Below are 26689 nucleotides of genomic sequence, written 5' to 3'. Positions count from 1 at the left end.
AATCGCTTACAATATGATATACAATATTAAACTCACTTAAAGATTATTATTATTGATATTTACACTTTTGAAACTTTACAGTTGCTGGTATTTATATTTAATTTAGATTGCGTGACTTTGAAAGGTAATATATCTCTTGGTAACCGCAGTCTGAGCGAGAGAGAGAGAGAGAGAGAGAGAGAGAGAGAGAGAGAGAGAGAGAGAGAGAGAGAGATGAGAGCGAGAGGGAGAGGGAGGGAGAGAGAAAAAAGAGAGATGAAAAGTACAGAAGGATGGACTAGGGTCCTCAACTCTAAGCAAATATTAATTAAATAATGAATCTTAATCAAAATATAATTGGACCCATTCAGACCCAGGATTATGTCCAAAAATAGTCCGGATTTGAGGAATATAAAGTAGGTGTGTTGAGTTGTGTAAATATTGTTCTTGCATATTAGTATGGAAATTTCCTCAGAAACCCACCGTATCAACATCATATAAATATACAGAATGTCCCACTGTCTGACCCAAAGTTGTAGGATTGCCCCAAAATGAATAGCACAAGGGCAATTAGAAGCTATAGGTAAGTTATCACATTGGTAACTATTAAGATCTTGCATGATGACCATGCAACTGAATAGCCTTTCTTGCATTAGGTATATCTTGTGTGGTAAAACATATGTTTAGATCTAAATAGTTAACTAAGGTTGCAAAAATTTTCACCAAGGTTAAAAACCGAGCAGCTGAAATATGAGGAATGACACCGTGTGGGAGGGAGGGAGAAGGAGAAGGAGAAGAGAGCGAGAGAGAGAGAGAGGAGAGAGAGAGAGAGAGGGAGAGGGAGGGAGAAAAAAGAGAGATAAATAATGAATCTTAATCAAAATATAATGGGACCCATTCAGACCCAGGATTATGTCCAAAAATAGTCCGGATTTAAGGAATATAAAGGAGGTGTGTTCATGTGTTGAGTTGTGTAAATATTGTTCTTGCATATTAGTATCGAAATTTCCTCAGAAACCTACCATATCAACAATCACATAAATATACAGAATGTCCCAATGTCTGACCCAAAGTTGCAGGATTGCCCCAAAATGAATAGCACAAGGGCAATTAGAAGCTACAGGTAAGTTATGTATGTACACTCGTTGTAAAAAAAAAAAAAAACACAACATAATAAACTTTTTAAATTACTAAAAAAGCATATACAAATCCTTACCTAATTAATTAGTACGAACTCGACTTGACAGCTGAAAATTCTGAAGGAAATTTGTGTCCCCAAACGACGTGTCTCCGCTGTTTTACAGGCCACCCTGTAAGCAGAGAAAATTCAGCAGTTTTAATAAGGTACCCAGATATGCTCTGGCACGTCCAAAACGAGACAGAAAAACAACTTTTACCTCTCATAAAGTAAATAGCGAAATAAATCCAGCCCTCTCAACCCCTGGAAAAAATAAATCAGTACCATGAGGTAGTAATGGCAGAGATTTCTTGTATTTGTGTAAGAAAAAAGTTTAAATTACAACCAATAAAAAGTCTCCTTTCAAAATAAATATTAAATTTATTAAATAATAAAAAGACTAAATATAAATAATACTAATTATCTTGTATAGCTTGTACCTATATTTATTATTATTATATTATTATTATTATTTTTTTACACATGGTATTTCTCACTGTCCTTAAAACTCTGAATTTCCCATTATATTTATTGATGAGAATTGAGAAAAAGTTTTCTCAATTCTCATCAATAAATAATAATGGGATATTGAAATTATTTGAGCACGCAATATTGTTGATATATGCAAGTATTGCCCCATCAGCTTATGAATGCATTTTTCATTGGATTTTTCCCCAACAGTCTCATTGTTATTGTCTTTCGACAGTCTCACAAAGAACATCATTAGTGTTTTATTCAACATCCACATTGCATAATGAATATAAAAATGGTATTTTCAGTCTCAAAAATACGGTTTCACTGCCCGGGGACATTTTCTTTTCATTTCTTTTGCGTTTTCCTCCTCTTTAATACTAATTCCCCACTCTTCATTTTTGCTTAATATACTTTTGTATTTACGTCCTGACATTTTCGTTCCTCCTATTTCCTCACAAATATTTTCTTCTGTTACAATTACCAAGGTATTCCTTTCAAGATGAAACATTTTTAGAAAATATGCTAATTCCAAGGCAAACCCTGAAGAAAATGGTCACATCTGCTATGATCGGTCGAGTTAGTTATCAAATAAACAACAGTTGGAAATTTACAAAGAGCGAAAACTAAGACCGGTCCACTTATCACTTTCAATATTCCTGGAACAGTTGGTCGAAACTTGGAACGGTCTTTCACAAAACTAACGATACACCGATACAGATAATGAGAAGAAAAGGAAGTCTATCTCAACATGTGCCACTATATCGGGACCTGGTAAATATATGGATAATGAGTTATACAATGTATACTTGGATATTTCTTACGTTTAATTAATTTGAAGTAAATAAAACCCGTGTTGTGTTTACCTTACCTTGAGTAATAAAATGTTAACATACAAAACTAAGCACATGGTTCACCGAAATACCACACATTCCTATACGTACTCCATGTTGAAATTGTTCGCCTATAATCCCATGTTAAACATAGATTTTCTATGCATTTATATCTACATATGTATGTGATTTTTTACTGTTCTTGCAGGTAGTTGTAGTTTTTTTTTTTTTAAGAGGTTTGATAAATGAACTTCACCAACGGAGGTCTTAGTGTTCCGAAATCGAAGGGAGCAGGAGGACGGGATAAGAGAAAGCCAGCCGTTCCGAGAACGAAGTACACAACTGGTCACTGACCCTCACAAATCTGGAAAACAACTGATACCAAACCAAGATTTTGGGAATCAACTGGTTTCCTCCCATATTTTCGATCCGATTTTTCCTGATTATGTCGGTTTTAGGGATCCCATCAGTTTTCCAAATTTTTTATCAGAGCCTAGGTAGCTATGGAAACCAGCCGTTCTATAGGAATAGGAACATGTTTGTTTTGTTTTCTATAAATTCATCAAATTCTACGGGTACCAGCATAATATAGTTCTCCCCCTCCCTCCATCTTCTCATCTCATGACAATGCTACCATTGCTATCTACCCGATACTTCTCTCTCCTCTTGACTATAATATGGTTCCCTTCCCCTCCCTATAATATTGCTTTCTCATCCCTATAATATTACTCCCCTCTCCTGACTCTCCAGGATTGAACTTCATCTTCCTACTCCCCTAAGGCAATTTATGTATGCTTGGTTCTCCCTCCCATCTCTCTCTTTTCTTGAACCTCGAGTTTGAGTGTATCTGATATGTATTCCGTGTAATGGGACTGATAAGGAGACAGTGCTATCTATGCTATCGATATCGATGTCAAGGTCACGTGTCACTTGTGTCCCGGATATTATTTCCATTCTCCCTATTTTTCAACGAGGAAAAAGACATTTCCCTTTTCAAACGATAAAAAAAGACAACATTTTGGTAGCTCATTTCAAGATTCAGATAAATAGTTGAGTAGGGAGTAAGTACTGACTTCATGTTCTTATCGACCACGGGAATCACGGGACGGTTTTCCAAAGTGAAATGGAAGAAGTATAGAATTCGAAGGATTTTAAGGGGTTTGATAAAATACCATATTTTATTCATACAAACATATGTCCTTCGTCCTCATTCTCAATACAAACATAATACATATGTCCTTCGTCCTCATGGAACAGATGCAAAGAGACGCAATGTGTCTCTTCTGGGTGCTGAGTCGACAAAAGAGCAACAGCCGACCATTTGCGTTTGAAGGGGTAGGAATTTTTTCTCCCGGAATGCGACTCAAACTCAGAGATTCCTCCTCAGTGAGCAAGTATTTTAACACCCGCTCCTTTATTATCTGCATTGAATACTCTAGCGCCCAGAATCCAGACCATTCACAATTCACATACCATTTTCTATCCACCTACCCATTTCTCCTGGGTCAGCCAGTGGCTTCCTCGGTTAAAAAAGTGAAACGTTGGAAACATCTTTCTAGTAAAAAAGTGAGCATGCTTATTTATTTTTAGATCAAGATAGTATTCTATTCCTTAAATTGAAAGCAATTTATAAAAACTTGTAGAATAAACAGAAAATAAATTACAAACCTGGGTGGCACGGTATTTGCTCTTGTAAATACTACTTTTTATAAAAATAAATAATGTTCGAAATCGACGCCCCTTAAGTGGGTCACGTGCTTCCCATTTCTGACGTCACCTCTATAACATCACACCCTGTATGTAACACATTAACATGCAACACATGTTGTATATGGTTGTGAATGAACAGAGAAAAGTTGTAGATAGGGTACTATTCCCGTATTGTATTAAGTTACAAGGGCTAATTTTATGAATGGTAACTAACCACACATAACATTAGAAGTCATTGAAGAGTTCGAGCACAAATCGATAGTACCCAACATTTCTCGGAAAATTGAATTAAAAGTTACAAAAAGAGAGAAAAAAAAATATAAAAAAAGTAAAAACTCATTTCAACCGAAATAAACCTCTTGAATAATACCTTACACATAACAAAAGTTGAATATTTTTTTTGAAAAGAAAAGAAAAAGAAAATGAAAATTTCTCTTCTTGAAAATTTCTCAGGTCCATAAGATAATTATCTTGCCCCACATTCCAAGTGGAATCTGGATGGAGAATTGGAAACTTCAAGTGACTTTTGAGAAATACACTGTAAAGAGAAATGGACTGATAAGGAGACAGTGCTATCTATGCTATCGATATCGATGTCAAGGTCACGTGTCACTTGTGTCCCGGATATTATTTCCATTCTTCTTATTTTTCAACGAGGAAAAAGACATTTCCATTTTCAAGCGATAAAAAGACAACATTTTGGTAGCTCATTTCAAGATTCAGATAAATAGTTGAGTAGGGAGTAGGTACTGACTTCATGTTCTTATCGACCACGGGAGTCACGGGACGGTTTTCCAAAGTGAAATGGAAGAAGTATAGAATTCGAAGGATTTTAAGGGGTTTGATAAAATACGAAGACTGGAAGACCATATTTTATTTATACAAACATATGTCCTTCGTCCTCATTCTCAATACAAACATAATATGTCCTTCGTCCTCATGGAACAGACAATGGATTACGCCTCGGACATTAACCTCGGTGAACTTTGCCTGAATTGGTTATTCTTTCAGTGAAAAGTGTTAAACGCAAAAAATGTGTAAATAGAAACGACATTTTTTTTTTACAAAGGAACTGATACAGACGGTGACTCTATATATGAGATCACTCAGGGATGAAAAGGACTTGGATCAATGGATTACTCACACTTGGGCATAAAAGAAGGTAAGCACTAGATTGCTCGCATAAATGCATATCTTGGTAACCTAAGAATGGATTACGCCTCGGACATTAACCTCGGTGAACTTTGCCTGAATTGGTTATTCTTTCAGTGAAAAGTGTTAAACGCAAAAAATGTGAAAATAGAAACGACTTTTTTTTTACAAAGGAACTGATACAGACGGTGCCTCTATATATCACTCAGGGATGAAAAGGACTTGGATCAATGGATTATTCACACTTGGGCATAAAAGAAGGTAAGCACTAGATTGCTCGCATAAATGCATATCTTGGTAACCTAAGTACCATTGCAGATCTTGCTTGGAAAAAGATCTAGCTGTGGGGATCCTCACTTTGTAGGACCCGAATTCCAGAAAGCAAATACCCTTTTGATGATTAACAAGTTTGCCAAATTTTATTCAGGACAAAGCGTTCGCGTTCAGGAGTTATAAGAACACAAAGAATCTCTTATAAGAGGCCTTTACGGATAAAAATAAAATGCTGAAACCTACTGAACGAAACGGCAATTGCTAAACAAAGTGGCAATAAAAACGTACATTAATACATAAAAAAAGCATCATAGATTCCACTCTACGGTAGAGCGAACAGCAAAGGCTTTCCATGGGAAATGCTGGAAATAGCAATAGTCTAGTTACGGACTGGTTATGGGAAATTCGAAATGGTATGTTACATATGTGACTACCTCGTTTATACTACTTAGGGAGGGAGAGAGGGAGAGAGAAAGGGAGGGAGAGAGAGAGAGATAACGGGACGGATGTCGGACGATTGAAATAGTAAATGGAGAAAGGCAGAGGAAGGAAAAGACGGAGGGAGGGGGGAGACGGAGGGAGGAGGGAAACGGACGGATGAAGGTCGAGGAAGAAGAGGAGAGGAGAAAGGAAGAAAGAGAGAGAGAGAGACAGAAGAAGAAGAAGGAGGAGGAGGAGGAGGAGAAGAAGAAGAAGGAGAAGAAGAAAAAGAAGAGATGGGATGAGAAAGGAACAAAGAGGGAGGGAGAGAAGACACAAAGGAATGAAAGGGAGCAAAGAATGCAAAGTACATAGCATGATAAGGATGAGGGTACAACAGAAGGGATATAAAACGGGCACTCTTGTATGTTTGAATGGGCACTTGACTGGCGGTGGCTATCCATAGAACGGACAACATGAGAATATTACAAGATGAAACAGGGTTGTAACAAAATGTGGAAATTTGTACGAAAGGAGACAAAATTTGTTCCAAAGTGATACACAATTTGTTCGAAAGTAATACGCATTTGCACGAAACTGGCGACATTAGTAGAAAAGGAAAAATTGTACAAGCAATTTTAGGGCTGTTTGCCCTTACACCGAGTGAGGTTTTTATGTGGAAGATGAGAAAATAGGTAGTTGAATTTTGCTCGTCAATTAGGTCTCTGCTCAAGTTTCAAAAATCAAGAGCTAATTCTGAAGGGACTAGGTACTTCACATTTCGCATTTTCCATCCATTTTTCCAGATTCCATCAGTTTCTCATATTGTATGCACGCCTGGCTATTTCTCTAATTAGGCAATGTGCAAAACACTTGAAAATAAACTCCATTTCAAGTTACGAGAGACTCTCTTTTCTTCCCATCGTAAAAAGATCTTATTCTTCAAATCTTTTTCTCATCTTCCCCCCTCCTTCTCTCTCTCTCACACACACACACACACACACTTATGCATGGGTAACCTAAAGAAGAACTCACAACGTTTCAAATAGTGGATGTGCCAAATTATCCTTTCTACATATTATTAACAAGTTAGTCCGTCCACTATTCACACTCCATTCTGTAACCTCTTTTGTATCCTGTGTCCCAACTTTCTCGTACATTGTCTGATATTATTCGTCTACTTTATCGCAAGTTGCTTACTTTTCTCCTGTTTTATCAACCATTCCTGATCTACTTTCACTCACTTTTCTCTGACTTTATCAACCATTCCTCCTCTATTTCCTCAATGAATCATGTTCACGGTATACGTGTGCTCCCAGTGGACATCGGAAATAGAATTTTCGATCCGATTTTTCCTGATTATGTCGGTTTTAGGGATCCCATCAGTTTTCCAAATTTTTTATCAGAGCCTAGGTAGCTATGGAAGGAAACCAGCCGTTCTATAGGAATAGGAACATGTTTGTTTTGTTTTCTATAAATTCATCAAATTCTACGGGTACCAGCATAATATAGTTCTCCCCCTCCCTCCATCTTCTCATCTCATGACAATCCTACCATTGCTATCTACCCGATAATTCTCTCTCCTCTTGACTATAATATGGTTCCCTTCCCCTCCCTATAATATTGCTTTCTCATCCCTATAATATTACTTCCCTCTCCTGACTCTCCAGTATTGAACTTCATCTTCCTACTCCCCTAAGGCAATTTATGTATGCTTGGTTCTCCCTCCCATCTCTCTTTTCTTGAACCTCGAGTTTGAGTGTATCTGATATGTATTCCGAGTAATGAGTCTAATAGTAGGTATACTTGGCTGATGCATTGATACATTCTTTGCCTTGAATTTTCTATTTCATGCGTTGGGGAAGCGCATGCTATTCTGATATCGTGCTAATAGAGGAGTTCAGGCGTGCTCAACTTGCCCTAAGTACCTATGTACTTAGCATTCTGCCACAAACTCATCAGTCGTGGTTACTAGTTTCTCAATCTCATCCACTAATTGACAGTTATCTAACTAACCGTTCATTAAGATTCCGCATGAATTAACCGGGAATTTCATGGAAGCGTGGAATTTCCTAGATTCCAAGTTTTGGCATCTCCATAAAGTAGATGTGACACGCGAAATTTAATGATATTAAATTGCGGTTTCCGCATGAATTAACCGGGAATTTCATGGAAGCGTGGAATTTCCTAGATTCCAAGTTTTGGCATCTCCATAAAGTAGATGTGACACGAAAAATTTAATGATATTAAATTGCGGTGGAAGGGCGTCCTACTTAATATTTAGAAGGTAAGGGAAAGACAAAAAAAAGGAAATAGAAACACAAACTTTGCCGTCAGCCTGTCAGAAGAGGTTTTCATTTCTTTTGCCTTGATTTTCTATTTCATGCGTTGGGGAAAGCGCATGCTATTCTGATATCGTGCTAATAGAGGAGTTCAGGCGTGCTCAACTTGTGGGGTTGTGGGACCTTCATGTATGGTAGCTTCTAGGGAATCTAGCTGACAAATGTAATAATAGTGAATAGAGATTGTTTATATTGCTGGAGGCTGACAAGTCCCCTCAGTCTTTCAGTGAGCTCTAATATTTTCTACTAAAGTGATCAATTTTTGGGCATTGAATGCCAGGGCGGCGTAGGTGGTATTGACAAAATATTGTTGTCGGGGTGAAGGAACTTTTTTTTTAAATCTTTAAAAATCGCCAAAAATCAAAACATTCATGTCCCTCTACGTTTGAAAAGCTCCAGAATAGCATAGTATGGTCGCCCATATTTGGCAGCCCTGATCCGCTAGAAAGTTGAAATGAAAATTTCTCTGGCGCCTCTCGTAAAATAACAATAGGTAAGTATAGAGCAGGAGACAAACAGAATGGTGGAAAATGTTTGTCTATCCATTTATTAGATAAGCTTCCTTTTCTTCTATTTTTTCCTTTTTTTCCTCCTTTCAAGATTATTTGAATTTGACATCGCCTTGCCCTTGCAGGAAACTTGATATTGTTATTTGTAACAATAGGTAAGTATAGAGCAGGAGACAAACAGAATGGTGGAAAATGTTTGTCTATCCATTTATTAGATAAGCTTCCTTTTCTTCTTTTTTTTTTTTCCTTTTTTCCCTCCTTTCAAGATTATTTGAATTTGACATCGCCTTGCCCTTGCAGGAAACTTGATATTGTTATTTGTCCTCTCCTCATGTCTTCAAAAGCAGCACTTTCAAAAGTACGGGGGTTCAAGGTTGAAATGTCGAGACTTTTTGTTGTGTATAGAGTTAATGTACAAGCTTCCAACCTGACCTTACTTGCTGGGATTTTATAGATGCTATCTTCAAACATCGATCATTTTTTTTTTATCATGTCTCCTGTAATGGATGTAGACAAGTCCAGTATTTTCTTTACAATGCTCTCTTTACAATACAATGTTGGAAAACCATTATGCCGTGTGATATGTGATATTTTTCTTGGCAGCTTTGAAAACTTCCTTTGTGCTGTTAGGTACCTGTAATGGATGTAGACAAGTCCAGTATTTTCTTTACAATGCTCTCTTTACAATACAATGTTGGAAAACCATTATGCCGTGTGATATTTGATATTCTTCTTGGCAGCTTTGAAAACTTCTTTTGTGCTGTTAGGTATAGTTTGTACTTGTTTTGTAGACTTGGTATTTTAAGCGACGCAACGTGACGTATGTACCCAAATAGTTAGTTTCATGTAGTTACTTACCTATTTTATAGGGGACTCCGGGATGTATAGAGTTAATGTACAAGCTTCCAACCTGACCTTACTTGCTGGGATTTTATAGATGCTATCTTCAAACATCGATCATTTTTTTTTATCATGTCTCCTGTAATGGATGTAGACAAGTCCAGTATTTTCTTTACAATACAATGTTGGAAAACCATTATGCCGTGTGATATGTGATATTTTTCTTGGCAGCTTTGAAAACTTCTTTTGTGCTGTTAGTAGGTAGGTACTTGTTTTGTAGACTTGGTATTTTAAGCGACGCAACGTGACGTATGTACCCAAATAGTTAGTGTCACTTCATGTAGTTACTTACCTATTTTATAGGGGACTCCGGGATGAGACGGTATAGGCAGTCCGCATACTCTTGAGGAGTTTTGGAAATTTGATATCATAACGCCAAAAACGCCTTTCTCTTGAGAGCATCTTTAAGTGAAATGCTGCTCCTTGATCTTTTCTTCTTTGTAATTAATGCTTCAATTGCTCCATTGTTTTGTAGCAGTTCAACTCAGATAGTTCATTTGAGAACTTGGGAAATTTGAAAAGGGTGAAAGTGTGTTAACCATGGCAAAACCGTCCGATGTATTAAGAGAAGAGTGTGGGTTCAATCCCAGACGAGGTAGGGAATTTTATCCTCAAGAATTTGATAATTTGACCACATAAAATTAATCACCAAAAGAGTTGGATGGTAGAAAATGCCTCAAGCAATACCTTCTCCTACCGGTAATTAACATTGCCATTTTAGTAAAGCCTCGAGACATGAAAGTAATGCTTCTCAAAATGAATTGTTACCTATCGAAACAATCGCTTACAATATGATATACAATATTAAACTCACTTAAAGATTATTATTATTGATATTTACACTTTTGAAACTTTACAGTTGCTGGTATTTATATTTAATTTAGATTGCGTGACTTTGAAAGGTAATATATCTCTTGGTAACCGCAGTCTGATAATACATCTTGCAACATCGCCCCACATTGGTAACTATTAAGATCTTGCATGATGACCATGCAACTGAATAGCCTTTCTTGCATTAGGTATTATATCTTGTGTGGTAAAACATACGTTTAGATCTAGACTTCACACCTACATCCCATATGAATAATAGGATCAGTATCTCACCGACATTTCACAATATACTGCTTTATTTACATCAAAGGATGGGGGAAAGCAAAATGTATAGCACGAGACAACTATGTAGGTTGAGAAGACCACAGGCAGACAAAAAATCAATTCAGTTAAAATGAATTGCCAAAAGTAGGTGCCATTGCCAAAATTGTCACTCTACCCATTCAAATTTGATAAGTAAAACCCCGTCATTGGCAACTTGGACTTTCCTAGTGCTGTAAACATAAATGGGAATTTTGAAAGTGGTCTTTCAGAAGATCAGAAAATAGGTAGTTGAATTTTGCTCGTCAATTAGGTCTCTGCTCAAGTTTCAAAAATCAAGAGCTAATTCTGAAGGGACTTCTTCAGATTTCGCATTTTCCATCCATTTTTCCAGATCCCATCAGTTTCTCAGATTGTATGCACGCCTGGCTATTTCTCTAATTAGGCAATGTGCAAAACACTTGAAAATAAACTCCATTTCAAGTTACGAGAAGTTATCGGAGACTCCCTTTTCTTCCCATCGTAAAAAGATCTTACTTACCTAGGTACACTCATCAAATCTTTTTCTCATCTTCCCCCTCCCTCTCTCTCTCTCTCTCACACACACAAACACACTTATGTACGAGTATAGGTAACCTAAAGAAGAACTCACAACGTTTCAAATAGTGGATGTGCCAAATTATCCTTTATACATACCTTTGATCTTCAAATTGGTTGAAGATAGCTCGATTCAGGCTCAGATTTATCTTCGTCAATTTTCAAAATGACTCAACAATCTCAACATATTATAAACCTCGAATTGAACTTCTTCAATCTTTAAAATGCCTATAGCAACTCCCAGCAGGTCTGTGGTAGTAACAAACTGTCCTATCTATCTATGTAACCTCTTTTGTATCCTGTGTCCCAACTTTCTCGTACATTGTCTGATATTATTCGTCTACTTTATCGCAAGTTGCTTACTTTTCTCCTGTTTTATCAACCATTCCTGATCTACTTTCACTCACTTTTCTCTGACTTTATCAACCATTCCTCCTCTATTCCCTCAATGAATCATGTTCACGGTATACGTGTGCTCCCAGTGGACATCGGAAATAGAAACACAAACTTTTTATCTATCTATTAGGCAACGTAAAACGGCTTGACAGGTAAAATTTCTCCAACATGACATTGTAACTCGAATTGACAACCTAAACTTTGCCTAAAACACGTAACTTAATTAGTAATTCGACAACACTTTTTCACGGCTTGACAGGTAAAATTTCTCCAACATGACATTGTAACTCGAATTGACAACCTAAACTTTGTCTAAAACACGTAACTTAATTAGTAATTCGACAACACTTTTTAAACTTCCAACTTTCCTCAGACATTCAAAGGAGGGAGGTAACGAGCTCAATTTTCTCTTCAGAGTTTTTTTCCTAGCTTGTTATTAGTATCAGCTTCGTTCCACCTTCCATATTTTGAAAGGTAAAACAATATGCTTGGAGAAATTCCTTCCAGGAACAAGGGTTGCGAACTTCTCCTCAAACCTGAAAATGTTTTCTGTCGTGAATAGCAGTTTAACCTATTGTTCTGTTATGCTTACAGGCTACGAGTATGTGTAGTTGTATGAGTGTATGTATTTCTAGGCAAGCCAAAAGAAGCAACACAAGCAAACATATATTTTTTATTTTCTTTCTTTCCTATCTCGAGAAGCCTTAAAACATGGAACAGCAACTATTCTAAATTAAAGAATAACAATATACTAACAATAATAATTATTACAAGTGATGGAAATGGAGATGGAGGGAAGGAAAATAAAACGAGATTAGGAGTGTTGCAAAAGGTTGAAATTTTGAAATATTTCAAAACGCAGGCAGACACAGACAGACAAACCCACTCACTGATTGTCAATTGGCAGGGGCTTTACTCAGATGACAGTGTTCTGTTGTGGTTAGGGGTATGACAGTGTTCTGTTTGGGGTTAAATGCGTTTCAATAGAAAACACCTTCTTCATTTCCAAACAGGAGATGGAAAGCCAGTTTTGTCCACGGTTTGTAACAATATTAACCTCTTGCGCACGCGTAGATGCTGAAAAACGTTCAATATATTTATTATTATTATTATTATTATTATTATTTTTTTACACATGTAGTTTCTCACTGTCCTTAAAACTCTGAATTTCCCATTATTATTTATTGATGAGAATTGAGAAAAAGTTTTCTCAATTCTCATCAATAAATAATAATGGGATATTGAAATTATTTGAGCACGCAATATTGTTGATATATGCAAGTATTGCCCCATCAGCTTATGAATGCATTTTTCATTGGATTTTTCCCCAACAGTCTCATTGTTATTGTCTTTCGACAGTCTCACAAAGAACATCATTAGTGTTTTATTCAACATCCACATTGCATAATGAATATAATAATGGTATTTTCAGTCTCAAAAATACGGTTTCACTGCCCGGGGACATTTTCTTTACATTTCTTTTGCGTTTTCCTCCTCTTTAATACTAATTCCCCACTCTTCATTTTTGCTTAATATACTTTTGTATTTACGTCCTGACATTTTCGTTCCTCCTATTTCCTCACAAATATTTTCTTCTGTTACAATTACCAAGGTATTCCTTTCAAGATGAAACATTTTTAGAAAATATGCTAATTCCAAGGCAAACCCTGAAGAAAATGGTCACATCTGCTATGATCTGTCGAGTTAGTTATCAAATAAACAACAGAGCCTCCTAAACTTTTACGGAGGTTTTCACCTCTTTGGAGCAGCATTTTTCGGTAGGGTGTAAACGTACTCGTCCTAGCACGTAGAAGTCCACCTGCTTTTTCCTTCCATCTTTTAAATAAGTAAGTTAATTACCGGTAGGAGAAGGTATTGCTTGAGGCATTTTCTACCATCCAACTCTTTTGGTGATTAATTTTATGTGGTCAAATTATCGAATTCTTGAGGATAAAATTCCCTACCTCGTCTGGGATTGAACCCACACTTAAAAGTACGGGATGTTCCGCAAAACCCCTTTCTGTTAAATTAAAATGTGTATTTGGCAAAATGCCATGTTCACTTTTATGCTGACAAGCTAGGCAAGAGGTATTTTGCAGTAAAAGTGACCAAAATAGCGAGGTACAAACATTGGACAAGCAAAAATGCTACCTAGAAGAATTTTCAACATGACTGGAGCCCAAGTGCTGACTAATGGGAAATTTTGGAGAAATATGTACGTTGTGTCAAAGGTAAAATTTGCAAAAGAGTAGCTAACTAAAGGTTGCAAAAGAGTAGTTAACTAAGTTTGCAAAATTTTTCACCAAGATTAAAAACCAAGCAGCTGAAATATGAGGAATGACACCGTGTGGGAGGGAGGGAGAAGGAGTATCTGATATGTATAATCCGTGTAATGAGTCTAATAGTAGGTATACTTGGCTGATGCATTGACGCATTCCGTGTATCTAGATTTAGTATTATTTGAATTAGATTGTCTACAAATATGTACATACATCAATCAAGACTTGATAAGTAGTTAATAGTGATAATACCATATAATACGGGCCCAGATTCAATTTCTTCAATCTTCAAATTTGATGAAAATAGGTACCATGAATTAGTTTTCCTCTTGACTATAATATGGTTCCCTTCCCCTCCCTATAATATTGCTTTCTCATCCCTATAATATTACTCCCCTCTCCTGACTCTCCAGTATTGAACTTCATCTTCCTACTCCCCTAAGGCAATTTATGTATGCTTGGTTTTCCCTCCCATCTCTCTCTTTTCTTGAACCTCGAGTTTGAGTGTATCTGATATATGTATTCCGTGTAATTAGTCTAATAGTAGGTATACTTGGCTGATGCATTGATACATTCCGTGTATCTACATTTATAGTATTATTTGAATTAGATTGTCTACAAATATGTACATCAATCAAGACTTGATAAGTTAATAGTGATAATACCATATAATACGGGCCCAGATTCAATTTCTTCAATCTTCAAATTTGATGAAAGTACCATGAATTAGGTTCTTTTGCCTTGATTTTCTATTTCATGCGTTGGGGAAGCGCATGCTATTCTGATATCGTGCTAATAGAGGAGTTCAGGCGTGCTCAACTTACGGGGTTGTGGGACCTTCATGTATGGTAGCTTCTAGGAAATCTAGCTGACAAATGTAATAATAGTGAATAGAGATTGTTTATATTGCTGGAGACTGACAAGTCCCCTCAGTCTTTCAGTGAGCTACTAAAATGATTTTTGGGCATTGAATGCCAGGGCGGCGTAGGTGGTATCTATTTGGAAATTTTTTTTTTTTTTTTTTTTTTTTTTTTTTTAGGTTGAATTTGATAGATCCGGGCTTCCTGGCTACGTAGTTTTGTAGTTACCTACTAATACGCTAGTGATTCAAAAATTGTTCACTAGTTTTCAGTAACTACCTTATAGTTATTGATTAATCTGAACTTGAAATTTAAAATTACATGGATGTTCTCCTTATCTGCAAGTTATAGGTATTCGCCACCAAGGCGAGTACCTTAACCTTCACTAATAGTGGCAAATATTCTTTTTCGGTAGCAACCCGCAAGGTTTCGGCTGGGGGCCCCTATGGGTTAATAGTCTATTGATCGGAGGTAGATGCTCCAAATTATGGGCAATATTTTTAATTTGTAGGTACATTGTCAAATTGTCATCAAAATGGTTATAAACCGATGGTGTCCGAACTACCACACTTTGTACACCCCTTCCTATTCGTACCCATGTATAAGTATTTTGTTTTCAAAAATTTGAACAGTTTTTTTCGTTGAGAGTTTTCGCGCGACACCAGGAATAAAACCGTCTCACTTCCTCAGTCTTCAGTGTTCTATACTTTATAGCGGATTTCGATGCCGTCTATCCGGCTTCAGTGAGAAATTCGAGTTCTTTTCTGGCGAAAAATTCGTGAGTTTTCTCCCCAATTAATTAAATTGTGGTATTTCTAGTGAATTTCAAAAATTAAAATCAAAACGGTAAGTTCCTTATTTATTTTTTTCCAGAAAACTTTTTGCAGGTTATCCGATTTTTGCTCATTTTACTTTAACGAGTTCAGAAATATTTCATTTGAAATTAAAATTTGAAAGTCTCTTTCTCCTACCCTCTCTACATTTACCTACATTCAAATAATGAGTTTTTTTCCAAGTACCTATTATCAGTATTATCTTTCTTGCTATTAATTCTAGATCATTAGAGAGGTTCAGGCTGAGGATCAATTTATTATTGTTGCTCCTTCGACAGGTTGTTTTTTGTTTGGGTCTGAATTTAAACCCACACCACGGCTCGGCTCATTTTCTTTCTCATGCCAATGGTAATAATTTCTCCCTTTGTTTGAAATTAATTGTATTTGTGTACATTGAATAATCGATAGGTACCTATGTACCTGTTGTTGTACCTAGTCTGGAAAAAGAAAAAAATAACCTTCTTTTTTTAGTCTACGTACTTTAAACTTTCGAAGATAATAAATTATATAGTCAGATTTCGTTGATAAAAGGTTGAGCGAGCATTGCATAAAATTCGTGAACCATTTCATTCACAGACTCACTACCGTTCATCCCAAAAATAGCACCAACCGCATTAGTAGATTAGATAGAAAAAAACTGAACGAGAACGAAAAAAAGACAATTCTAGGGAAATAAAAATAAAGGCAACATTTCCCTAGCTTGGGAGGGACTCTTTTTCTCGAAAAGTAGATCAAGAATACGAGGCACAGGAAACAGGAAGCTATTAGACTGATGAATTTAATGAAAAACACATCACGAGGGGGAAAATGCGAATTAAAAAGAACTATGTGGAACGGAAGGGGCAAAATCTAAAAAGAAAGATAGGTACAAGTGGTGGATCTCGAGTGAAAGCAGACACTCAATCACAAGTTCTAAACCTAATGGGCACTGAAGTACTATACCTAATGGGTTCTACAGAACTTCTAATTTAATGAACTATAGACATCCCTTTGGGTCCTTTGGGGTTCGATAGAACACTAATTTCCTTAACGACTAACTTTCTTTATGTGCCGACATTAATTTGTACCAAATTTCACAAAAATCGAACAAACCATTCAAAAGTTACCTCGGAACACACAGCATTTATTGTTGAGTGTAAACACTCACTTGGTTTATTCAATGATACTATCTCATTTCCAATCCATAGTATGTAGTTAACCTATTCAGAGCTTAAAAATACATAGTTTTGAGCACAACTGTCCCATTTTTCTTTCAAAATGGTCAACAGCAAAAACATCTTGGGTAAGTCAGTCATGCACTATCAGCATTATGATAACAAGACAGCCTGGAGCATTGTAATCTAAATTTCAAACTTCTCTCAATTGTCGTATGATAAATTAAAATGTGTATTTGGCAAAATGCCATGTTCACTTTTATGCTGACAAGGTAGGCAAGAGGTATTTTGCTGTAAAAGTGACCAAAATAGCGAGGTACAAACATTGGACAAGCAAAAATGCTACCCAGAAGAATTTTCAACATGACTGGAGCCCAAGTGCTGACTAATGGGAAATTTTGGAGAAATACATATTTAAAAATACATAGTTTTGAGCACAACTGTCCCATTTTTCTTTCAAAATGGTCAACAGCAAAAACATCTTGGGTAAGTCAGTCATGCATTATCAGCATTATGATAACAAGACAGCCTGGAGCATTGTAATCTAAATTTCAAACTTCTCTCAATTGTCGTATGTTTCTCGGAAAAGTTCATCTATTCGTTCTGAAAGTTTTGTGACTTTCAGTTTCCGTTGTTGGAAGTCTGGGAAGATAACATGTTGGAATATACAATAGAATAAGTACACAATAAAGATAGACTACACAATATGTGTACCTTAATAATTACCTAGCTAATCTTCTACTTGCTCTTGTTTTGTTCGTTTTAAACAGAGGCTTTTTCAACAATATTTTGCTTTCAAAGAATACCCAATTTTTTATACGTATACGTATAAGGTTCTAGTTCTTTCAAATTCATTTGTATGTATAATTTCTGATTAAGGTGGAGGTACAAGGTACAGTATGTCTTATTTAAAGTCAATATTTAAGGGTATTTGAGTAAATTTTGAGTGTATGGCCGCCATACACGCCCTACATGGACGCTACGCCACTGGCCCTCTACTTAGTTAAAAGATGGAAGGAAAAAGCAGGTGGACTTCTACGTGCTAGGACGAGTACGTTTACACCCTACCAAAAACAGTACAAATAAATACAAGGGATACAATTTTAAAAATTCAAAACTAAAAATTTATTATGACATTGACATAGGTACAAATAAGGGAGGGGGAGTGATAGGAGGGCGGCTTTAGTTCCCCTCCAGCGCCATGAGATCTTGAACATCAAACTTGTTGAGCGCCCCGATTTTAATCCGGTAGTATCGACCGCACGAGCCACATCCACAACACAGCTGCTCCCTTATTTGTACCTATGTCAATGTCATAATAAATTTTTAGTTTTGAATTTTTAAAATTGTATCCCTTGTATTTATTTGTACTGTTGTACATCTAAAAGTAGGAGCAAAATACAGCAGATATTTCCTGCAAATGTCGATATTGTCAAGGGAAATAATGTGGTACCTGAGCTGAGTGGTGGCTAGTTCAGTGAAATTTCGCTGCAAATTCATTTACAGTTTTGCAGGGGGATGAATACAAAACTTCTAGGAGAAGTAAATGGGAAGGAAGGTAAGTAGGTATAGAATGGGAGTGCACAAACCGTACTACATATGTATAGGGGGATGAATACAAAACTTCTAGGAGAAGTAAATGGGAAGGAAGGTAAGTAGGTATAGAATGGGAGTGCACAAACCGTACTACATAATAACAACCGCAACGTACAAATTACGCGGTGGAGTATGGTAATAGCTTTTTGGCTCGTGGGTATAGTAATATAGTATAGTAATTTGATCGATGTGTAACAGATTGGTTATCTACTACATATTTAATTTAGTCGAATAGACAATAGAATATATGTATGTATCTTGGCTATCCTGCCCGAACAGGACGAAAATAAACCTTTATATAGAGGGGAAATGGATATTTCTCCATTTGTGTGTAAAATTAAATCCGACGGACCATGGTTATTTGTTGAACCAAGTGAAGGAAGGTAATTATCTGAGACAGAGTCGCAGCATTCATTCAACATTGACAACAGAAATAAACATTGCCTTTTCAAGCTGGTCTTTATCTCCCATCTGCTCGATCTCCCTATGACAAAAAGGTTTTCTCATGGGAAAATTCCAATTACTCCGAAGAACCCTTTTTGCACCTCCCACCATCACGTCTCGTAGTGAGACACAATTTGTTTCTGAACTCCTCTCAGGGACAAAGTAAGAACACAGAACACTTTGGTACTAATTACATTTTATTAATAAAATTCTCTTCTGTAATTTGAGTCTCTTTCTTGCAACCCGAGGAGTTCTGGGAAATCATAAGGAAGTACATTTTATTAATAAAATTCTCTTCTGTAATTTGAGTCTCTTCCTTGCAACCCGAGGAGTTCTGGGAAATCATAAGGATACATTTTATTAATAAAATTCTCTTCTGTAATTTGAGTCTCTTCCTTGCAACCCGAGGAGTTCTGGGAAATCATAAGGAAGAGAGAGAAAACAGAGGGAAAAAAGAGTAAAAAAAGTAATTCGATAAAAACACAATTTTGTTAATTGAAGGAAAAGTTTAATCGGAAACACAAAGATTAGAGTTGAAGTTTAGAATTTCAGCCTCGTGTGACGAATCTCAACTTTGCAACTTTTCAGTCAGCCGTCTGAGGAAATTAACCTTTGGCCTCCTAAACTTTTACGGAGGTTTTCACCTCTATGGAGCAGCATTTTTGGTAGGGTGTAAACGTACTCGTCCTAGCACGTAGAAGTCCACCTGCTTTTTCCTTCCATCTTTTAAATAAGTGGAGGGCAAATGTTAATATTGTGTTCGAGCTCTTCTCCTTTAGTTTGTTAATTATAGAACTTCGTTTGCATTGCTAGTTCTGTTGTTTTTTTATTCCATTTAATTCAAAGGCTCAGACTATTACGAAATGCTCCATGATTATCTTTCCAGTGCAGCTTAATCCTCCTCTGTCTCTCTCTCTCTGTTTGCACTGCTCGTGGGTAAAAAAATATCCTCACTTAGATGTTTCTCTCTATTTTTCGTTATTTATTCTTGGATATTATTTTTTTTCTCTGTTTTGCTTCTGTTTTTATTCTTTGTGTATTTTTTGTTATTCATTTTTCATGCTCTTTGTTTATCTGAAAAACATTCATTAAAACAAAGGGAGGTTCGAAATATCGAAATGTAATGGAATAGGAAATATGTGTGTGTTACTTGGAACTTGCAAACCCGTGATGCCATCAATTTGATGGTTAGTGAGATTCAATAGAAGAAGCCGACTTTATTAGGTCCTGACTTTCTGATTGTCTAGTTTAGACGGAAACAGATACTGAGCCTGCAAAATACAAGAATGGAAGAGAAATATAGCGGACGAACTTGGTGATAAATCAAAACTAATAGGTACCCTCAAAGCAACGGCTAGAACTTTTCAGAAGACCTAATATATTGAGAAACAAAGGTATTAAATGATATTGATAACATTATTTCCTCAAGTAAATTAATTTACATTCGCAGAACATAAAACATTTCCTCCATTGGTGAAGTCATTATAAGTACCGATTGTTTCCATTTTAAATAGGAGAGCCATGCCTGGAGTTTATCTATGTGGCGTAGACTAGCTCCTATTGCCTAATAGGTACCCTCAAAATATACTTTTCAGAATATATTGCAACGGCTAGAACTTTTCAGAATATATTGAGAAACAAAGGTATTAAATGATATTGATAACATTATTTCCCCAAGTAAATTGATTTACATTTGCAGAACATAAAATATTTCCTCCATTGGTGAAGTCATTATAAGTACCGATTGTTTCCATTTTAAATAAGAGAGTCATGCCTGGAGTTTATCTATGTGGCGTAGACTAGCTCCTATTGTTACGAAGTTTACATCTGCAGGTGAAGCAATTTATATCTTTCTGGAAAAATGCATGCCTTGAAGGAAACCTATATCAAGTGGTTACATAATCTTCATACGTTTTTCCTGCCTTTCTTTTCCATAGAACCAAGATTTCATCTGCACTTGCAAAATAATCCTATATCAAGTGGTTACATAATCTTCATACGTTTTTCCTGCCTTTCTTTTCCATAGAACCAAGATTTCATCTGCACTTGCAAAATAATAATGTTGTCTTGGACGTACAGAAGGTAGCCTCTTGCTCCCGGCTATTTTTCTACTAAATTCATTTCCCTTTGTGAGAAAGAAAATCCTGACTTAAAAAAGAGAGGAAACCAAAATAAATTCAGAACTTTTGAGCTGTTTTCTTTTTTGCTGTGTCCCGGATGACAGAGATTGATTTCCTGTGGGCTTCACAAGGAGTGAAAAAGTTCTGTTTTTACCTCCCCTGGAGGAGTGAGAGAGAGGCAAGAAAAACTTTTATTTGAGTTTTATAATCAACGATTAATTGAGGAAGTGCGGTAGATTTCCAACCTGCCAAACCATTATGTAGTTAGGAGTAAGTACTTGTTTGGAGTACATAGTGTACCAGGCTACCAGCTGCTTCAAGTTTTCGGTGTCTAACCTACAGTAAATAAGAAATAGAGAGTAAAAATCAAGTCCGAGGGGGAGGGGGCGGGTCCCCTTGCCCCCCCCCTAAATACAGCCCTGTCTTCTAGGATAGTCAAGTCAAAGCTTCAATCCATAGGGCTCGATATTAGACGAAGCAAAGTTCTAACCGTCTCGGGGTAAAAGAAGCACAAGGATTATGTGACTTGAATAAAAATGGGATGGAATAAGAGGAACACTTTGAACTTTCGAAGAATAGTTGATAGAACTGATTGGACTGGGACATTTCTTGGCGAGGAAATTTACACCTCAAAGTGGTTTTTCTATTGAGTTGATACAAATCTACTTCATATTTGAGGTAATATATTTGTATGACTTTAGTAAAATATTTCTTTCTCTCTCCCTTCCTTCTCTGATTTTTATTTATCTCTTTTTCTTTCCTTATTTCCTGTTTCTTTCCCCCTCACATTAGGAATAAGCTTGGTTTATTTTTCATGATCTTTCCAACTCGCAAAATTCGAAATGTTTACAACAGATGAACAGAATGCATTGAATTTCAGTGAGAATGAACATGTCTCATTTGTCTCATATCTCAAAATTGTTCTTGCTTCAATGACTCCACGAAAAGACTTGAAGCTTCAACTAATAGCTCTTTTAAACTTATAATAAATAAATAATGATTATGCACCTGCGCGGGTACTACAAACTATTTGTTTTTGTAATTAATTAAAAACAATGCAAAAAGAAACAAGGGGAAATATGGTAACCCGTTACTTTCAGAGAAATAAAACGAAAAACTTTGTAAAACCTTGGAAGAAATTTGTCCTCCGCCTCTTTAGCTGTAATTAAAAGTTGTTCCCACTCTTTTACAAGATGGCCAACGGGCGAGAATAGCGGATATTTTGAATGGTTGACTCCTGTGTAGAATATTTTGAAACCCTTAAATCAGCAATTGAAAAAGTGACAGTATGGCTTTATGGATGAAAATATTCTAGCCCAGTCGAAACTAAGCATGGATTTTTATATCAACAATATTTTGCTTTCAAAGAATACCCAATTTTTTATACGTATACGTATAAGGTTCTAGTTCTTTCAAATTCATTTGTATGTATATATTATGTACTTTATCTTAATTAATCTGGCGTCCTATGAACCAGTCGCTATTATACTCAAAGATTTTTATAATTTACTAGAGAATTTAACTAAATAATAACAGAGATCATGTATGGTAGAATGCAATACCAAGGTGTCTATATTTTGTATTCTCATGTTTATTTATTTTTGTAATTAACTATGTAGGTACATAAGTTTTACAAAGGTCTTAAGCATGTCCCCTCAAAGGATAGTGTTTATGGTCATGTCTATTTTTAGACTGTCCCTTACTTCTTCAACGTCCGATAAACGATAAAGTCCATTGGATAAAGTAAACACAACTCTTATAATTGGATGGAAGGAGATTTGAAAGTGCCTTGAAGAAATAACGAAAAGGGGTGGGAGAAACTAAAGGAAGAGAAGAAGATCTCAAAGAAAGACAAACGAAAAGGGAAGAGTGGGAGGGACAGAAAGAAAGAGAGAGAGGAAGATAAGTGAAATAAAAACTTTCCTCTCAGGTTGAAAGTTGATCCTCAATACGAGTATAGGTGAAGGTGAATTACGTCACCAGAGTTAAAATTAATACCCAAGTAGAAAAAAATTCTTCCTCAAATTCTTTTTACGTTCAAAGGTAAACAAGAAAACAGAGCGAGCAGAGAGGGATAGGGGGAGAAGGGGGAGAAAGAGAAGAGGGAGGGAGAAAAAAACTCGGGAAACACAAAGTAATGTACAATTTCATGTCATCGTTTCTCAAAATAGAGATTCATAACCTTGAAATTTGCAAGGATATTGGAGAAAAACAGAATTTATACCTTTCTCGAGATAAGCTGTTTCAAAATTTGACAAAATCACAAATAGGCACATTTGCTTACACGAGTAGTGGGGGAAGAAAACATTTCTTTAAAGATCTGATCCCTTTAGGACAACTTACCTACTTTCAATGCCCGTATTTAGTTAATTTACAAAAAATGTTTAAAAAATTCTCAATATTCTTTGCCATTTGCAAATTAAAAGTCCTCATCAGCCATATAGTTCTTCCCGATGTGGACAAAAACATCTAAAGTCACCCCAGATGTGGACAGAAATATCTAAATCTATCCATTATGAATATTATGATAGAAAGGTTGAGAACCACTCCTCGTTAGGTTTATCCAGCTTTAGGATTTCACCTGAGTTGCATAACAACCTTTGTTTAGGCTTTTAGGACTTTGGAGTAAGATAATTTATTACGACACCAAGAGGTTTCCAACTGGCTCACAATATCCTCCTTTCCCTCTTTCTGTCTCTCTCTCTTCCTGTTCTTATTTATTCAAATATATATCTCTCTCCCTCCCACTTCTTCAATCTACAGTATTTTTTTATAATAACATTCTTATGCCAACTGGCTCACAATATCCTCCTTTCCCTCTTTCTGTGTCTCTCTCTCTCTCTCTCTCTCTCTCTCTCTGCCTGTTCTTATTTATTCAAATATATCTCTCTCTCCCTCCCACTTCTTCAATCTACAGTATTTTGTTATAATATCATTCTTATAATCATGATGTCAGTACCTACATAGGCAGAATTCCGACATATTACAACACAAAACACAATACAATATTTCAGATCTCTCTCTCTCTCTCTCTCTCTCTCTCTCTCTCTCTCTCTCTCTCTCTCTCTCTCTCTCTCTCTCTCTCTTCCTGTTCTTATTTATTCAAATATATCTCTCTCTCCCTCCCACTTCTTCAATCTACAGTATTTTTTTATAATAACATTCTTATAATCATGATGTCAGTACTTACATAGGCAGAATTCCGACATATTACAACACAAAACACAATACGATATTTCAGAAAGCTACTTGTTTACTTGAATATTCCGTGCTTTACATACAAAAACATTCAATCTGAACACAAGGTAATGTATACCGAGTTTTCCACTCGACAAGGTTTCCAAACGAAATCAAGATTGCTTTGTCAAACGCAAGAAAAAAACTCAAAATTGAATTAAGAGAAGCCGAGAGGAAAAAAAAAAAACGGGAGGAAGGAAGGAAAAAACGAAGGAAGTTGATAAGGAAAAGCGACAAAAGTAAATATGTATAGCTAATACTATACGCGGGGCAGACAGGGAAATTCCCGAAATTCGAAAACTTTTCAAATTAACAAGTTCGAACAGAAAGTTCGAAACCTAAACTTTTTAAACATTTAAACAATTTCTTATTTTAGGATTCAATAATGTGTAGACGTATTGTACGTATGGACTTATTGTAGGTCCGTATAGTCGGGTTCGAGTGGATTTGAACACTTAAACATTTAAACAATTTCTTATTTTAGGATTCAATAATGTGTAGACGTATTGTACGTATGGACTTATTGTAGGTTCGTATAGTCGGGTTCGAGTGGATTTGAACACTACCCAGCTAGGTTGTTTACCTTGATTATAGTGCAAGCATAGGACTGAAAAGTCCCCTTTACTTTCGTTATGGTTATGATAATATGTATATAGGTATGATAGTAGTGACAAATATGATGGTAAAAACATATCGTCAATACTGGTATTTACTTACAGGTTACAAAATGTAGTTCTCCAAGCCCATTCTTGAAAGCTCATCCGATTCCATGCGACTCTATCTTTGTATTCCAGTCTACTTGTAAACGTAAATGAAGTCTCATAAGCACTTGTGAGTGAATTGACGCCGGGAACATTGTCTACCTGAAAGCGAAAAAGACCCACAGACTGTTTGTAAAATTAATTTAAAACACAGCATGAAGCAGTAATGTTCATAACCCCATTAAAAATTGATAAGAAGTCCACCAAGCGCTAGATCGCGGTCTCAATTCTCGCCCGAGGCGGACTTTATCTTAAACATTTAAACAATTTCTTATTTTAGGATTCAATAATGTGTAGACGTATTGTACGTATGGACTTATTGTAGGTTCGTATAGTCGGGGTCGAGTGGATTTGAACACCACCCAGCTAGGATGTTTACCTTGTTTATAGTGCAAGCATAGTACTGAAAAGTCCCCTTTACTTTCGTTATGGTTATGATAATATGTATATAGGTATGATAGTAGTGACAAATATGATGGTAAAAACATATCGTCAATACTGGTATTTACTTACAGGTTACAAAATGTAGTTCTCCAAGCCCATTCTTGAAAGCTCATCCGATTCCATGCGACTCTATCTTTGTATTCCAGTCTACTTGTAAACGTAAATGAAGTCTCATAAGCACTTGTGAGTGACTTGACGCCGGGAACATTGTCTACCTGAAAGCGAAAAAGACACACAGATTGTTTGTAAAATTAATTTAAAACACAGCATGAAGCAGTAATGTTCAGAATCCCATTAAAAATTGATAAGAAGTCCACCAAGCGCTAGATCGCGGTCTCAATTCTCGCCCGAGGCGGACTTTATCCTTGCTAGTTCTGTTGTTTTTTTATTCCATTTAATTCAAAGGCTCAGACTATTACGAAATGCTCCATGATTATCTTTCCAGTGCAGCTTTATCCTCCTCTGGACTTTATCCCAAACAGGCAAGGTTCGTTCTCGGAACGGCTGGCCTTCTCCTATCCTTTTTTCCTTTTCGCTTTGCTTTCGGGACGATAAGACCTTAGCAGTAGAGTTCCCTCTATCAAACCACTATAAATAAATAGAATATCAAAATGAGTTTTCATAGCGAACAGCTTCCTAGTGACCCAAAAAACAACCCCGACCTAAAATTGTGGCTTTCGTTAGAAATGAATAGCTCACCCCTAAAGGGGATTTAGCTACAAAGGACCCCACATTCTCACATACCACACTGAGAGAAAAAAAAAATGGCGTGGGTGAAACAAGTTTAGGGTGGGTGAAACAAGTTTAGGGTGGAAGAACTCTATTATTGGGTTACTTCCCCTGATTTAGGCTGTTGGAATGTTCGATAATAGTTCCCGATATAGAGTTCAATATTAGAGTGTCAGAACCCAGTCACCGAATAGGCTGCCGGCACCCTAGTTTTTTTCAACAAGTTTAGGGTGGGTGAAACAAGTTTAGGGTGGAAGAACTCTATTATTGGGTTACTTCCCCTGATTTAGACTGTTGGAATGTTCGATAATAGTTCCCGATATAGAGTTCAATATTAGAGTGCCAGAACCCAGTCACCGAATAGGCTGCCGGCACCCTAGT

General features: G+C 36.4%; 1 long non-coding RNA gene across 1 annotated transcript in view; it reads right to left on the bottom strand.

Moving 5' to 3' along the window:
• LOC113470110 overlaps positions 1 to 25228 on the bottom strand; it is a 42179-nt gene extending 16951 nt beyond the window's left edge. Inside the window, exons 1-2 of the long non-coding RNA XR_003393289.1 lie at positions 25092 to 25228; positions 1196 to 1289 (exon numbers count right to left, since the gene is read on the bottom strand). This is a non-coding gene — a long non-coding RNA (uncharacterized LOC113470110). The remainder of the gene's footprint in view (positions 1 to 1195; positions 1290 to 25091) is intronic.
• Between the last annotated feature and the right edge of the window lie 1461 nt (positions 25229 to 26689).

Source organism: Diaphorina citri, unplaced genomic scaffold (genome assembly GCF_000475195.1).
Source record: "Diaphorina citri unplaced genomic scaffold, Diaci psyllid genome assembly version 1.1 scaffold1399, whole genome shotgun sequence".
NCBI lineage: Eukaryota > Metazoa > Arthropoda > Insecta > Hemiptera > Psyllidae > Diaphorina > Diaphorina citri.
The sequence above is the reverse complement of the archived record's forward strand: the minus strand, read 5'-3'. Positions and strand labels throughout refer to the sequence as shown.